The sequence below is a fragment of the Carassius auratus genome, chromosome 16 (genome assembly GCF_003368295.1).
Source record: "Carassius auratus strain Wakin chromosome 16, ASM336829v1, whole genome shotgun sequence".
Taxonomy (NCBI): Eukaryota; Metazoa; Chordata; class Actinopteri; order Cypriniformes; family Cyprinidae; genus Carassius; species Carassius auratus.
The window spans coordinates 17423185-17441293 of NC_039258.1; the positions used below are offsets into that span (position 1 = coordinate 17423185).

The 18109-nt window shown below is 39.2% G+C and overlaps 1 long non-coding RNA gene across 1 annotated transcript; it reads left to right on the forward strand.

Moving 5' to 3' along the window:
• Window positions 1-338: 338 nt before the first annotated feature.
• On the forward strand, window positions 339-17265 carry LOC113116374 (uncharacterized). The gene is made up of 3 exons (XR_003294009.1): window positions 339-474; window positions 16588-16850; window positions 17129-17265. It is a non-coding gene; the product is annotated as an uncharacterized LOC113116374 (long non-coding RNA).
• The last annotated feature ends 844 nt before the right edge of the window (window positions 17266-18109 follow it).

Genomic DNA, 18109 nt, shown 5'->3' on the forward strand with positions numbered 1-18109 from the left:
CTATCAGCATGCCAAACCAGAGCCTTCACCAAATGTGACTGTTAGAGCGTCTGTCTCCTGCGTGTCTAGACACTTTTTCTGCGAACAAGCTGAACTTGTTTTAGGCTTTCCATCACGGTGAGTAGCTAAAGTCAGTTCACGGGTCCCTTCATCTTTCTCTCTCTCTCTCTCTCTCTCTCTCTCTCCTCATTCTTTGCTCAGTGACTTCTCAGTCATAATCATCATCATACATAAATACTCCTCCCTGCTCCCCCACCCCCTCTCTTTCTCTCCTCTCTTTAATCTGAGATAAAAACGAGCAGACAGACTCCTCCTCCCTTCTTTCTGCCTCTCGCTCTCTCTTTCTCTCTCTCCTCCTGTGTCCCTCTCCCGTGTTCTTTCTCTCTGGACTTCTCCTGTGTGTTGCTCTGATGGAAATGTGGAGGATCTTTCTGTCTGTCTCTCTGGTGGTCCAGCACAGTTCAGCTGAAGAAGGTATGAAACTTCCTTTGCCCCCCCGGTGCTCTCAGCTGTCCCGTTCTGAGGGGTTATCGGGGTCTCTTGCTGTCTTGTCCGGTTTAAAGTGCATGTCAACATGTGTAGGAGTCTCTGAATGAGTTTGTAGGTCTGTTTGCGGTTATAAGAGTTCACTTTCATTTACATCTGCATGTGTTTGTGTCAGTCTGAGGCTGATGATCTGAGCAGGTCTTGTACTGTATAATGAGTTGTTACTGTGGATTGAAGAGCTCTCTGTGGACCCTGCCAAGCTGCGTTTATGCTTAACAAAAGGGTGCAGAATAGAGCCAGCGGAGGGGTGAATAATTTGTTGTGTAACCTTTGTCTCTCTCTGACCCATGCAGCCCCCCCCCCCACCTCCAAACTCTCTGGCCCCTTTTTTTCTGATATTATAACTGTTATAATGGCCTTCCCACAGACCATTCAGCCCTCTGACAATACAGACACCCCACTCACTTCACTGTACATCTCTGTGTCCTTTCATCTGCACTTTTTCTTTTTCTTGGTCTCATTTCTCTTTTGGCTAAATGGTGTTTTTAATCAGTGCATTGCAGACATGAGCAGTTTAAATAGATGGATTGATGAAGTTGGCATCTCATAGTGAGCTCTTCTGAAAAAGCTCTCAGTGATTCATTTGTGTGTATCTGAATGCCAGAGACTGTTAAAAACATGTTGTCTCAAAGACGCTGGTATGTGCAAGGTTTTTTTTTTCATCTGAATCGGTTATCGTGCTTTGTATTTTTCACACAAAAGCACGTGTTTATGCTCATGAATGGTAAAGTGTATTTAACTATTTGCAATGTAAAAAAGTGGATCTAATCTGATCTAAAAAGGAGGGCCAATGCTAATATTCACAAGGACTGATTTTATGGATGAGTCCCTTTATTTCAAGGCTACTTTAATCACTAGGCATTTAACATTTATGTATTTTCTTTGGGGGGGGGGTGATCAGTGTCTTGCATTGCTTAGAGAGCTTGCATGATAAGCACACAATACAGTTTCACTGCTATACCATGGGTGTATGTGACAAACAAATGTTTAATTTCCAAAAAAAAAAAAATTGTTGACTATAAACAGAACAGCTGGTTCTTTTAAGACATAGACATTGATATAAAAAAGACAAGGACCAGTCCAAGTGTTTTGTGCCCATATTGCGACACATCAGTCCCATAAAACAGACTCACATCTCTAATGATTCTAGGTCGCTCCCTCAAGGCCATAACTCTAAACTAATACAGCAAAACACTTTACCTGCTCTCATACAGCTAAAAACCATACCTTTCATCAAATTTAACTAGTCCACAGCCTTTCCCTCAGGCTTATAACTCTAAACTAATGCAGTTGTACCTGCCCTCCTGGAGCAAATGGCTGTACCCTGCCTTCATCACATTTAATTAGATCAGCACCCATTCTCATAGATGCTGCCTGTCTTTTCGCATAGCGTCCCGTACCTTCAAGATCTCTGGAAGGCGTTTGTAGATCTGCTTGTAAAAGTGCCCTCTTTTATCACATCAGACACTCTAACCATATTTAGAGTACATTATTTTGCTGGTCATGTGATCTCAGATGGTGGCCAACATAAGGTGACCTGCTCCATGTGAAATAAAAACAGCTTTTATAAGGCTATTGATACGACTAAAATCTTCATCTCATGTAAGTGTATGTGATTTTAAATATATTTTCCCAAAACAATAAATAAAAAAACTTTTATCCAGCAAAAATGCATGAAACTGATGTAAAAGTTACTTATTTCAAATAACTTTTTTTTAAAAATTCAAAAAATCCTAAAAACAGTATCACAGTTTTCGCAAAAATATTAAGCAGTACAGATGTTTTCAACTTTGATTATAATGATTAGAAAATTTATTGAGCAGCAAATCAGCAGATTGAATCATTTGAGGCTATGGAATAAATTACGTTAATATATTTTTAGAAAATAATTTATGTTAAGTTGTAATAATTTTTCATAGTATTGCTGGGTTTACAGTTTTTTTTGTCCAAAGAAATGCATGCTTTGTAAGCAGAAAAGAAACATTTTAAAAAATCATACCAATCCTTAACTTTTGAGCGGTAAATTGCAAAAAAAAAAAGAAAAAAAAAAGTATTGTTCTCAAAACAAGGCATTTAAGCATATTTTAAGATTTATGCTTACCCATATCTGTTGTAGCAAGCAGAAAATGTACTATATTTGATTTATGTAAAAAACAAACAAAAAAAAAAACATTTTTTGACAAGATTTTTTGGTAACACATTACTTAAAGACTTTATGTATAATCTATGTTATGTGCGTTGTGATGCATTATATCACGTCCTAAATAATTATAACCAAATGTAAAATTCATAGTGTAACAATGAATCGATGAGTGTTATAATGTATTAACTGTGGTTGCAATTATTCATGCCATTGTACAATGCATTATAGTGTGCATTACAAGGAATAATTAATGCAATTAAAACTACTTTTGTAATGCATTATACATTATACAAGCCTTTAAGTTTAATATCTGTTAGTATGTGCTTCTAAAAGTATATGATCTCTGTCTCTAAGTTATATTTCTTAATTAATTATATATACTTAGTGGAAAACTGAGATTCCCCTTCATAGGTCACTTCGATGCTGCGGTGACGTCACCGGCTATGGGAACACCCCTCGGCAGGGGCGGAGTGGGACCAAAAAATCTACCGGGAAATTTTGTAAACCACCGGCCCTCGGTGGTAAAAAAAATGCAAAAAAATATATACTACTAACGTCATAACCCTTGCAAAATTATTTTAAATATATTAAGAAAGCCACCGCTACTGGTTTGTTTAGATCCAGTGAAATTGCTACCTTGACAACGCCACGTGAGAGGCGTTCACACCGCCGCTGACTTGTAACGGAATTTTCAAAACATACATAAAATGTGAGCATATCACTTGCTAATCATTTATGAACGTTTTTGTAAATTATATAGTTTATCATAAACTAATCACTTATAAATTACTTACAACTGAACTTTTATTATAAAGTGTTACTGATTGTTAATTGGCGTTGGCTATGTTATGTTAATTGGCGTAGTATGAATATATATAATACACACACGACTGTCTACCTACCACTAATTAAATTAGTCATTATTATTAGGCTACCAACATTTACTAGCTTGTGCTAGTTCACGAGCGGCTAGCAATAACGTACGTTAATGCTTGAGCGGCGCCACTGTTTTTTCTGTCAATTCACCTGTTGACGCCTGATATCGGAAATTCGGAATAAATCCGTAATTTTTGAGCACTTTGATGCATTCTCCTCCAGCATCCGCTTCTTCTTCATTCTGTCCTTTTTGGCCCCTCCTTTGTCCTTTCCCATCTTGCCTTCCATGGGGGTATCGTTAAATGTTATGCAACCACGCTAATCCTTCCTGACTTGTCTTTTTTTTTTCAGAATTTGCGCACTTTCTCTCTCTCTCTCTCTCTCTCTCTCTCTCTCTAGTCTGGCGTGTGCCATTTTTGGGTCATGCCATTAGACGAGGGGGCAGGGGGCGCTCATTATCTCCCTACATTTCTGTAAACAGACTTGACCTGTAATCGGTTCACTGGATAAACGAATTCCCCATTCCCAGGAGGTTTTACTCCATTCTATGTTGATTTAAGAACAATCAAATGAATTAAAGCTGCTGTAGGTAACTTTTGTAAATATATATTTTTTTACATATTTGTTAAACCTGTCATTATGTCCTGACAGTAGAATATGAGACAGATAATCTGTGAAAAAAATCAAGCTCCTCTGGCTCCTCCCAGTGGTCCTATTGCCATTTGCAGTTACTGACCGCTCCCGGTAAAAAATCAACCAATCAAAGCTGCGGTCCGTAACTTTGTTTGTGTTCAAAATGTAGAAAAATGTATATAATAAGCGAGTACACCATGAATCCATTTTCCAAACAGTGTTTTTAGCTTGTCCTGAATCACTAGGGTTCACCTATAATAAGTTTTTATATTCTGACTATTTTAGATTGCTTCGGGGGTACCGAGGCGGAGTAACCCAGTACCTTTGTGATTCTTCATAGACATAAACAGAGAAAAGTAGTTCCGGCTACGATGTTCTTCCGCAAGATGCAAACAGTTCTGTTTATTAACCGCTAGAGCGTCAAAAGTTCCCTACCGCAGCTTTAAATACTCGTTTTTTTTTGTGACCATGAAAGTTCTGTATAAAGAATATGACGGGGGAGATGAGATGAGTGTGCAGGGGGGTAACTATGACTGAGAAATACAGTGCCGGTGTAGCAGTCGATTCTGTTCCCCTTGGAATGTCTGTTTCCCCTCGGGTTGACAGGTCCGTGTAATAAACCCTACCATATAGTTAATCAAACATTTTCCCAAAGTAGCCTAAATTCCGCGGATTTGGCAACATTCCCACATGCAAATACACCAAACACACCTGGATGTAAGGAAAGCAAAAAGGGACAAATTTCTTGCTACACTGCAGCATAGTGAAATGATTCTCACACTCCCGTTTATGTTCTTTTTTTTATTATTCATCTTGCAGTTCCGTTATTTTTGTCTTATGTTTTTACATTTCAAGTTGAAAAACCTCTCGTCTTAATTTTATTTTTAAGTTTAAGATTTAGGACGGTATTTTGAACTATTTGACTTGCAGTACAACCAGTCACGCTTCTTGCGCACGCTAGTTCTGATCGTACGTATAGGAACTCGGCAACTACGCAAGGATAGTAGTATGTTTGCGTAAAGGGAAACAGACATTACGAGGGGAACAGAATCGACTGCTACACCGGCAGCCGCGCTCCCGCTCCGGCCACTCTAACGGCTGTTATGAATAATTTATAATGGGCCGATCATGAAAATTCATCAACCGGCCATCCGGGAAAAGTCCCGATCGTCCCGATTGCCACTCCGCCCCTGCCCCTCGGTGTGACGAATATCTGAAGCCCTATACCATCCCGCCAATCCTATTGGCCAAATAGTGCTTGGCAACGGCCTACGCATGCGTACGCATCGTATACCTGGGTGCTGCGTGCTATTTCGCTCAGATTTCATTCCTTCAGGGAAGCGAATCATCTGTGCCCTATGGAAACCATCTCGTGTTCTCAAGCGTTTTTTTTTTCGAGCAGTGTGTAATTCCTCTTTGCGGATGCGATGAGTCAATGAAAGGTAAGAGCCGTATAATGGGTTTATCACGAGGAGGCACTCATGAGAGGTTCGTTAGCAGCCTCTCTACATGTTCTCTCCTTGATAGCCTACGGCTACAGTAAAAGAAAAAAAAGAGAATTCTCGCTCTGGAGTGTATTTCTATAAGTCGCCTCACGTCTAACCCCCACCGTTTCGCTTCTGCGGTCGCCGAGGCCCTGCACGAGGTGTTGGTTATGGGCGATATGGGCGGTTTGACTATGAATACAGTGATGCACTGGAGTTTTTCCACTTACTCGCTCTACCCCACTCAAGCGTGTTAATCAGCAGATTTGCTTTTTCAAACTATGTTTGTCCACCGCGGCTTCAAACTCAGAGTATGCTCTGGCCGGCACATGCGGTTCTCTCCCTCCGAGCGGACAGGAGCAACGCGCCTCCCCTTCCTCAGTGAACTATTAATGTGGTTACCCGCGTGGTGGATAATTATTCCCCCCCGTGAGCCACTACCCTTCTTCACGGACCTCCACCAAGGTTTTGAGGTCCTGGAAGCAGCCTTAATCAGCGCACGTCACGAACGCCGCGGGTTTCGCCACCATTGCTGATATGGCGGACTGCTGTTATACAGCAATGGCGCTAGTGAACTAACTCTCTAGCCAAACGGATCGCACGAACTCGGCCGCGGCCTAAAGTCTGTCGCAGGGGTGCCGAGTCGTGTCTAAATTTCGGCAAAATTTACTTCACTTTATGGCGATTCTTAACGAGAAAGCCTCTCGTCCTCAATCCCAACGCTCTAACATAGACTGTCTCGCAGCAAAGGCACCTCGAGCGTCATTGGATTGAGCTATTATTTGAGCGCCCACTCAGACACTCTGCACAATCCATCCTTCAGAGATTGAGGGACGGCACAAGAGGCTGACAAAGGTGGCCAGTTTATAATGGCTCACACAGCTGCCGCGTTCTTGCTAGAGGCGTGGCCCGATGTTTATCTTGTAGGATTAAATCCTGCCGTGGATACGCTTCAGGATTATACACAACGAAACGCAGCAACTTTGACGCATACGCATTAGAGAGTGCTGTTGGACTGCTAATGCACATCCAACCCTCTCACTGCAGTCCCCATGCTCTAACACTGACTGTCTCGCAGCAAAGGCACCTCGAGCGTCATTGGATTGAGCTATCATTTGAGCGCCGACACTCTGCACAATCCAGCCTTCAGAGTTTGAGGGATGGCACAAGAGTCTACAAAGACGACCAGTTTATGAACGGCTCATAGCTGCCACGTTCTCGCTAGCGGCATGGCCTGATGTTTATCTTGTTGGATTAAATCCTGCCGTGGATACGCTTCAGGATTATACACAACGAAACGCAGCAACTTTGACGCATGCGCTTCCTTCCTGTTTGCCAGGGACTGTACCTCCATTAGAGAGCACTGTTGGACCGCTAATGCACATCCAACCCTCTCACTACAGTCTCCACGCTCTAACACTGACTGCCTCGCAGCACCATTGGATTGAGCTATCACTTGAGCGCCCCCTCAGACACTGCACAATCCAGCCTTCAGAGTTGAGGGACAGCACAAGAGGCTGACTAAGACAGCCTGTTATGATGGCTCAAACAGCTGCTGTTATCAGACTAGAGGCGTGGCCTGATATTCATTTTGTTGGATTTAATTCTGCCGCAGATACGCTTCAGGATTAGACACAACGAAACGTAGTGGCTTTTACACATGTGTTTTTTCCTTGCTTACGGATGCTGTGAGCTTTCCGTGCTCGGATGTTAATGCATGTGGGAACGCTGCAGGCGGAGGCTTGGAAACCACTATTCACACACGTTCTATGGGCCGCAAGGTAGCGCTTGCTAGTCATTTTCATTATGGGTGTTATGGGTGGGGACAATTCATCACGGATACACCATTCAGTTCTTCTTTCGGCTTAGCCTTGGCTCATCGAGTATTTCGAAACGCATGGACGCAATTCTGGCCCTGTTGCGGCTCCAGGGCGTCGTGTATTGAATTGCCTGGACAATTGGCTGGTGTTAAGCACAGTCGCAGACTCAAGCACACTCCCATCGGGATCTTGTGCTGAATCATCTAAACAGCCTGGGCTCATGCACAAATTTCTAAGAGTGTTTTAATTCCCTCACAGCGGATAACCTTCTGGAATAAACTTGACTCTTGCACGATGACAGCAAGACTATCTCTCTCGCGTGCTCAGTCTCTCGCGTCATGCCTACGTCACTTCAAAGTTGGTTGCACAGAGACGGTGAGTTTGTGCCTCAGACTTTTAGGTCTAATGGCAGCGGCATCCCCTGTAATCCATCTGGGCTCACTTCATATGCACCCTTCAGTGGTGGACGACAAGCCGGAACATTCACCCCATTGTCTTCCGCATCGGACGATTTCAGTGACCCCGAGGTGTGTTATGCCAATAAGACAATGGATGTCAACCAAATTCCTTCTAGCTGGAGTTCGGCTGGGGATTTGTGCTTCCCGAGAGACTGTCATGACGGACGTGTCATAAGGGCGCTCAGCTCACGGAGTATGGACGGCGACACAACGCAGTTGGCATATAAACAGGTTGGAATAACTGGCGGTTTTTCTAGCTCTCCAGTATTTCTCGAATCTGCTGATCGGCCGTCATGTACTACTCAGATCAGACAACATAGCGGTTGTGTCGTATCTGTATTATCAAGGAGGACTGCGCTCTCGCCCCTTGTGCAGGCTGGCGAGAAATATTCTTTTTTGGTCTCAGAACAGATTTCTGTTGATCTGAGTGGTTCATGTCCCCGGACGTTTGAACTTCGGAGTGGATTTGCTATCCAGACAGACTATGGAGCAAAAGAAAAAAAAAGAAAAAGGAGGAATGGAGGTTGCACCCCCAAACGGTGAGCCTTTTATGGCAAATATCTGGAGAAGTGAGAGTGGACTTATTCGCGTCGAGCATGACTACGCATTGCCTGCTGTGATTCTCCTTATGCCCTCCATCGCCCCTGGGCCTGGATGGGTTAGCTCACAATTGGCCCACACAGCTGTGGTTTGCGGACCTGGTCAGTCTGTTAGCGGGCTCTCCATGGAGAATCCCCTCAGACAGGACTTACTATCGCGAAAACAGGGAATGATTTGGCACCACGGCCAGATCTATGGAAGCTGTGGGTGTGGCCTCTGAGCGGAGTGAGTTAATATGTCCCGGTCTTTCTGTTGAAACCACCGAGACTATAATGAATTCTAAGGCAGCTTCTACGAGACGCTTATATGCTTTCAAATGGAAACTGTTTACGACCTGGTGTGGAATTCGTAATTGGATCCGGTTTACTGCCCAGTGGCTTTAGTACTGGAGTTCCTTCAAGACCGTTTCTCTATGGAGTAACGCCAGCCACTCTGAAAGTTTACATGGCAGCCATTTCAGCTAACCACGTATATATATATATATATATATATATATATATATATATATAGATGGTGCTTCAGTGGGCCGTCATCCGCTGGTCTCTCGTTTTATACAAGGTGCGCGACGGCTGAGGCCTTTCCGCCCTTTGCGAGTTCCTTCATGGGATTTATCCATTGTGTTGCAAGGTTTATCAGGGCATCCGTTAGCCCTTTGAAACTATACCGGATAAAATCCTGACTTAAGGAGGTGGGGTCAGGAGATCTGAGTCTTTGCCCTGTCAGAACGCTGAAGACTTATGTTGATCAAACAGCTCCATGGCATGGGTCCAACCAGATTTGTCTGTTAGGACACAAAATAGAGGCCATGCTGTCACAAAGCAGCGTATGTCACATTGGCTGATGGAGACTTTATCTTTAGCCTATGAGGTGCACCGACTCGCTTCGCCCTTAGGAATTAGAGCTTATTCCACAAGAGCAGTGGCTTCATCACAAGCTTTCTCAGTGGTTCTTCTATATGATGTCTGTGCTGCGGCAGGATGGTCCTCACCGAGCACTTTTGTCAAGTTTTACAGTCTGAATGTGAGGATGGCTCCTGGCTCCCGGGTTCTGTCCACTTGAGCAGATGTTTTCCTTGGATTCCAACTATCAGGTACGTCAGGCGTTATGGTATAGCGTTCCCATAGCCGGTGACGTCACCGCAGCATCGAAGTGACCTATGAAAGGGAACATCTCGGTTACGTATGTAACCACAGTTCCCTTAATAGGGAACGAGATGCTGCGGTCCTGGCCATTCCGTACCTTGATAGCATTTCTTCAGTTCATGAAATCTGAGCGAAATAGTGCTCGGCACCCAGGTATACGATGCGTACGCATGCGCTATTTGGTCAATAGGATTGGCGGGATGGTATAGGCTTCAGACATTCGTCACACCGAGGGGTGTTCCCATAGACGGTTACATCACTGCAGCATCTCATTCCTTATTCAGGGAACCGTGGTTACATATGTAACCGAGATGATAAAAAATTTCCAATTTCCTGCATTGGCTCACATACCCATGGCAAAATATGATGCTGGTTTCCAAATAAAGCAGTCAAAACTTCTCAAAACAACCTAGCTCAGAGACAGAGAGCTTGTCCCTGCTGCAATCTTGTCAGACAGAAGGGAACACCATAAGGTCAGTCCCTGAGGTCGGCTTATAAAATGACTGTGCTCTCCTTCAGTGGTGATTAGCCTCCACTTGACTCTTCAGGGGTGTAGTGTTGAAAAGGAGTGTGTATGAGCAGACAGTGCTGAGTGTAGAATGCACACAGCAGGGTGTTCCTCGCTGAGAGAAACAGAATGGTTTAAAAGCCTCACATTCTGGTAAAAGCAGCTTTTACACCCACGCCCATGTAAAAGAGGGAGCTGTGAAGGAAGTGAGGAGGATGGAGAGGTGCAATGAGAAAGGAGAAAAGCACAGTTTCAAGTCGTGTCTCACACAGGGCCACGAAAAGGTCCCTCAGGCGGCACAGCTTGGACTGTTTCGCTGAAAGTCCACTTCTTCTCAGGTTGTATATACAGTATGTGTATCTCCTCGTGAGGTCTCCCACTGTCTGTATATTGAGTCACGCAGCTCAGCTCTCAGATCTGTGCCCATCCGAGCTCAAACTGTTGCCCCAAACTGCATCACCCTGCGCTGCTCCATCTTCAGCTGCTCCCCTCCCACCAACACTACCAAGCCTTCCGCTATCTTTAGCTTTAGTTGCTTGTGTAACACTGCAAAACACCTTTTCCTAATGTTACAAGTCATTTACTTAATAATTAGTGTCTAAAGATGTTTTTTTCAGTGAACTCAAATGGAAGTATGTAATATAAAGCTATAAAGTCAAAATTTGTTTGTGAGATAATCTAAGTATAAGAATTTCAGTTGTCCTGAGTACTTTCCAATCATGTTCCTCTCTCTCTTCCAGAATCACTTCCTGTTAACGTTTCACTATGCTTGTCTATAAAGCCAATAATAATAATAATAATAATAATAATAATAATAATAATAATAATGTTGCTACTTTAACAAGATTTTTCTGCCGGATTTAATTCTAAAACCAGTTCATTTCTAATGTTGAAATGAAAAACTTTGGTGAATTGTCGCATTGATGCAGTCACACTCATTTGGATTCATGGAGTGTGCTGAAGTTATTTTTTTTTGTGTTATCTAGCAAGTGTGTAGCAAAGTGTTCTTGATCTATTAGCACTTAGCAATGACTCTCAGAAAATAGATTTAATTTGTCTACATTTCTCAGCAGCAGAGCAGACATAGACACATCACAGGAGGAATCTGACCATTTAGAATCATTTATATTGCAAATTTCCAAAACTCAAGGGCCCTTTACATTTAATCAGATTAATACAGAGAGCAGACAAATTACTTAACTTTGTCCCCGAACAATCCAGTGCACATTCCTCCTTATCAAAATGTGTTATTCAATTTGTATAGAAATTAATGGTGTTGGAAATCTTATATGAAGCATACATGCATCACAGGAGGATTTTGTCATTGTATAATAATAGTAATATTTTATATGGCAAATTTCCCAAGCTTAAATGTACATCCAATCTTTGATGATCAATCATATTAATGAGTAAACAAATAAATACATAAAGCCTATGAATAAAAATGTCACCCCTAAGCAACAAAATGCAAACATAGGAAATAATAGTGGTGGAAATGACATATATGAAGCAAATATAGTATATTATATGAACCAAGAGAAAACATTACCGTTTACAGCCGCGAGAGGGCGGTCTATGTCTTCAGTGTAGACTACAGGAGCACTGAGCAGCATAGAGCGCCCTATGGCTGCTGGGAGACGGTAATGTTTTTCTATTGGTTCATTTCTCTTGGTTCATGTCAAATTAATTTTGATAAATAAGTTGCACCTGACTAAGTGGCATGGACCGGCCAAACTATGAAAAAAAGTGCGACTTATAGTCCGGAAAATACGGTATATGGTAAATTTCCAAAGTGTAAGACTTTAGAAATATGCATATATATACTACCATTCAAATGTTTGGGCTAAGAAAGATTTTAGTTTTTAATGAAGTCTCTTATGCTCATCAAAGTTGCATTTATTTGAACAAACATGCTGGGGTAAAAACCCCCAGTAATATAATTAAATTTTATTGCAATTTAAAATTAATATTAATTTATAATACTTTATCAAAGCTGCAGTGTCACATGATCCTTCAGAAATCATTCTAATACGCTAATTATCATTATCAATATTGGAAAAAAAATGTGTAATAATTTGTAATCATTTTTGTAATAATATACACTATACCATTCAAATGTTTGGGGTCAGTACCTTATTTTGTTTTTTTAATTATATATATTTTTGGAATATATTTTTGTTGTTCGATTAAAAAAATTATAATAATAGACTTGTATTGTTAGAAAATATTTATATTTTGTAATATTTTTGTTCTGTATTTTTGATCATGCATAATTGATGAGCAGAAAGAACATATTTAAAAAAAAGGCACAAATCTTATTGATTCTGAACTTTTGAATGCCAGTTTACTTTATACAAATACACATGCACTCCCCCCTCCCCCCAATTTTGATGACGTAATGAATTTTTTTTAACATTTTAGAATAAAAAGGCTATTTCCTCTGTCTTGCTTAGGCTGATTTCATAGCCAGCTTTTATGTCTTCAAATTCATTTTTTTAAATTAATAAATCAATAAACTATGGAATATAAATAATTAATTTATACGCATTTAATTTACAATCGGATTGGAAAAAGCACACAATAAAAAAATATTGTTCACAAGTTGAAGTGATATTTACCTAGAGATCCTTCTTTGTTTTCTTTACACTTAAATGGTCTGATTTTTCATCTCAAACCTGACCTTCTCTGACACTGTCGTCTTCTTGTTTGTCATGGTGGAAATTACACCACAACCTTCAAGTGACCTTCAAATAACAAAACTAAGGTGAAATCTGTTTATTTAACCCTTGTGTGGTGTTCATATTTTTGTTACTCAGCCAGTGTTCGGGTCTGGTGGAACTGCTGCAGTTTTGGGTTTTTAATTCAACACAGTCAAAATGTTTATGTTAAAATACTCAACAGATGTTTACTTCATCCTAATTACAAGCAATATAAACAGCATGGTCAAAATTTACCCTTTACCTTTGTTGGATCACATTTATGAATTAAAGTGCTACAAACTTGTGAGGGAATGGCAGGGGCAGAAACACAAAACTCACACTTACACTCACACTCTTACAGACTCTCTCTCTCTCTCTCTCTCTCTCTCACACACACACACACACACACATAAACATAAACACACATACACATACTGATAGCAGGCCCAGACTATAGGATGCTCTGATAGCCTATATGTTCTTCAGAGAAAATGAGCCAAGGCCAATGAGCCTGAGTTTGAAAAAAACAATTAATAGGATAATTATTCTATTTATATAAAGTGACCCAAACACCATACAAGGGTAAAATCAAAATCAGCCATAAAGCCTGTAGTTGAAGAAAAATGTGTATTGCCGTGTAGGCTATATTTAAACAACCCATGTATTTTGCTTGCATTTGATAAAACCTATGTGAGTTCAAGTTTTGCTGTATGTGTGCGTATGCGTGTGAGAGGCTATCCTAGAAAAGTGTTGGAATAAAACACTCACACTTCACTATTAAAGGAGGATTAACATTGTAGAGTTGTTTTGAGTGAGACTGACTAATATTTGGCAGTAACAAAAGATAAAGGCTCCGCTGGATTTGCTTCGCCACTAGCAGCGGACATTTAATAAAAGAATGCCAACATTAGTGTATATACTCTGTCCATTTTATGCATTTAAGACTCAATGAATATTTAGTTATCATTTGAAAAACCTTTAATCACAAAGATTAGGCTAAGCCTGCATGTTTTTGTGGAGGAAAATGAATGAATCCACTGTAGATGTCTTCAGCGCGTTCCTGCGCTCACTGATGGTCCGTCATAATTCACTCATTATTCTCATTATAAACATGATCAAAACATTTCCACACTTCAGACTTTTCTTTAGTTGCTGGTGCAACCAAAACGTAAATGCCAGAGGCAAGCCTGCGTTGCATCTACTCAGCATCCATTTTCACATCTTTCTCGCGCTAATCGAAACACATCACATGACCGCTCGTTTACCTCGCAAACCGGAGTGCGAGCACGAGCCGAGTCCGCGTAAGATGATCTAAATTAAGCCCGAACCCGACCGGGCAAAGATCTTCAGCTCTAGTACAGAGTGTGAACGAAAATTGAGTGTAATCTCAGACCGTATTTGTAAATCTACCAGTAATGTATGCCTTTCTGTATTAATGTTCATAGCAACCGATATTTTTACTTTAAAATTAGGTTAACCTATACGGTTTAATTTTTTCGTCTCAACAAAAATCCTTGTTGGAAAAAAAACTGTTGTTTTATTTAATTTTAATAAGTCACTCATACTTACTTCAGTAGGCTAACCTAAATCCTTGAAACACACACACAAACGTAAACATACTGAAAACATGAACATGTAACAAAATAAATACAAATATACACTCAAACAAGTACATAAATACACAAAAAAACAAAATAGGTCACAAACACGAAAATGCCGATATTAGATTGAAAACGAGTTGTCATAAGTTTTCTTTGAAACCAAAAGTGTTTGTTGCTACAAATGTCTCACAGAAATTTATACAATAGATTTGTATAACCATTGTTTGGAATAACGGTGTTTAAAAGAACGGTGTTAGGTAATGGGGCGCCATTTGTAAAGCTGCTCATGCTGAAAATAGCAGCAACATTGTGTCACATTTAGCTTCAAACAACGTTTAAAAAAAAAAGGTATGAATTTTTTGACGGTCACTTTTTAGCACATTTACAACAATATTTGTCAAATTAGAGACATTTTAAATAGTTAAATATAAATATTAAATGTTAAACCTAAATGTTAAATGTTAAATCTAAATGTTAAATTTAAATCTGAATTTAAATGTTAAATATAAATGTTAAATCTAAATATAAAATCTAAATGTTAAATATAAATCTAAATGTTAAATATAAATATAAATGTTAAATATAAATGTTAAATCTAAATCTAAATGTTAAATATAAATCTGAATCTAAATGTTAAATCTAAATATTAAATCTAAATCTAAATGTTAAATCTAAATCTAAATCTAAATCTAAATGTTGAATCTAAATGTTTCAGTTGAAACTAAATATTTAGCTAATATGCAAATTCAAAATGCCAGAAGTGCCAAAATAAAAGCTCGATGAGGATAAGTGTGTGTTTATAGCATCTTGTCAAATAAGTAATGAATAAAAATCATCTCATCCGAGGAAATTGACTCTTGGACATGGATATCGTGATAATGACTACCGTATTTTCAGGACTATAAATCACACTTTTTGGTTGCACTTTATTTTACAGTACGTGTACTAACATGTACTTATAGTGTACTTCCAGTGTATTTATCTAAGAAAGTTCTGGTAACACAAGGTAACTACACGGGGTAGGGTTAGGTTCAGGGTTAGTACCTAATTATTACATAGTTATTGTAATTACTATAATAAGTACATAGTATGTACATGAGGAACAGGACTGTAAAATAAAGTGCTACCCACTTTTTTCATTTTTCATAGTTTGGCTTGTCCTGCCACTTATCAAAATTAATTTGACATGAACCAAGAAAAAACATGACCGTCTACAGCCACGAGAGGGCACTCTATGCTGCTCAATGCTCCTGTAGTTTTTATATTTTTAACTCCACTAATGTCATTTATATATATATATATATATATATATATATATATATATATATATATATATATATATATATATATATATATATATATATATATATAGATTTAGAAAACCTAAAATGGTTATCTCTAGAATATTTTTTAAATTATTTTATGTGATATTTTTTTCTTGTATAGGATCTCATATGATGAACACGTTAAATATTTACTGTTTTATGGCGTTATGATTGTTATTGTTAAATACAACCGTCTTACCCTGATCTTTTATGTTATAAGATTGGCAATAATAATAAAAAAGAGGTACAGGTGCACTACCACTTCACAACATCACTAACTCCACAGTCCAGTACAACTGCTCGAAGATCTCACCTTTGGAGAAGACTGATGATTTTATACTCTAAAAATTTAAGTATTACTACTCAAAAATGAAGATTACCCCATAATGAATTTCATCCTTTGCCCACCCCAACACTTACATGCAATAATAATGATTAATGCCAACCAATAATTATATAAATTTTTTTCCTTAAAATTACATTTTGGTAAAAGAAGCAAAATGTATTTTCTGTCGTGACATAGCTATACATGTATATACACTAATGCAGTTGATGTGAATGCATCAGTTTTCAGTCAAGCAATTAATACACGAATAGATAAAATATTGATATTTTATTTACTGACAACAAGAAACATGTTTAAATGAATGTTTAAATGTTAGCATCACAATAAATTCATACATATACAAGTCAACAACACATGAAACAAAGCTTCATTCAAACTTACTCTTCTAACAATCATGTATTTACAGATGGTGAACCCCACATCTTACTATCATCTCAACACAGCTGTGCCAATTCTGCTGCTGTGCTGTGCTTCACAATCTCACTCTTCTCAACGGGGATGTCGTTGAGCAACAGGACGAGGAAGACCATGATGTCGGCTCTCTGAACCACACAACCTTGAAGCGAGAGCAGAAGAACACGTGCAGGACAATCTGACTGCTGCTGTGTCTGCTCCAAACAATCGTGTGCCTGCTCTCCATAAGCACCACTACCTTGAAAACATTACAAAGTACATGCATTAATTTATTATTTTTGTATTGGGCTAAACCAATGAACTGGTTCAAAACCACCAGTATGTCTGTGAGCACGGCTCTTTTCTCCAGGTGGATCAGAGGATTGTAGGCCCCTGTAATAAGAGCACTGTCAATGATTTCAGATAAAAGCTCCACCACATTTTTTGATGATGCTTTTGAAGCTTCTGAAAGACCGCCTTTATTGTATAAACAGAAACCAGCAGAACAAACTTTACCAAAATCAAATCCTCAGTGTCTTTTGGTCTTTCTCTAGATGCTCTCGCTGCTCTGGGGCCACTGATGAGGAAGAGACCACAGCAGCATCTTGTCCTGGTGAGAGCTGGAGTGATGGAGCATCTCATCCATATCTCTGGACCATTTCCGGACGCTGCAGTGGAATACACACACACAATACAAAAAGTCATTACTTTATTCTTTTGTTTCAGGCATTTCCTTTTTTCCCCTTTCCTTGCAGGTCCTTCGACACCACAAAAGATCTGCAGCAAATGCACAGAAATCAACAATAAGAAAAGTGCTGTTATAACTCTTTGAAATTACACTAATTAAAATGTTTCACTTATTTTTGTAGTGTATTTACATAAATCCTTTGTTGGCAGCATTCCTTCACCAGTCACTCTACAGCAGATAAACATAATCTGTTCCTGCAACATCCAGACAAGAGTCAGTCTCCTCTTTGATTTATCTGTGATATACTGTATCTGTATGTTGAGTTAGTAAATAATGTAACTCGCTTTTTATCCAACACAAATGTTCCTAAAATTATCAATATTGCAAATGGACAAATAAAATAGATAACCTGTGTTTAGTTACTGTATGTAGATTTGTTTGATTACATGACTTACACTCATCAGTGTTGAAAACAATGTGTGAACTCAGATGCCTGTTTCATGTCTGTTAAATGTGCTCACCTGCAATACTTATCAAAGACTATCCTGTCAGATGATAGACATTTAGTAATAGTCAAGATGTAAATATGGTTTATGTAAATACACTTTTGAGTCGTGTACTTAATGGAGCTCCCCTGTTAGTTATTCATTATAAAACGTGTTTTTACAGCACAATCACAAATATTCTATATACTACATTTGCTTATATGTTGCTGACTTTACACCTTAGATTTAATAGATTATTAACTCCAAACTCAATACCACTATATGAATTTAACTTGTACTCTTAACATTTAGATTTAAATTTATATCTAACATTTAGATTTAGATTTAACATTTATATTTTA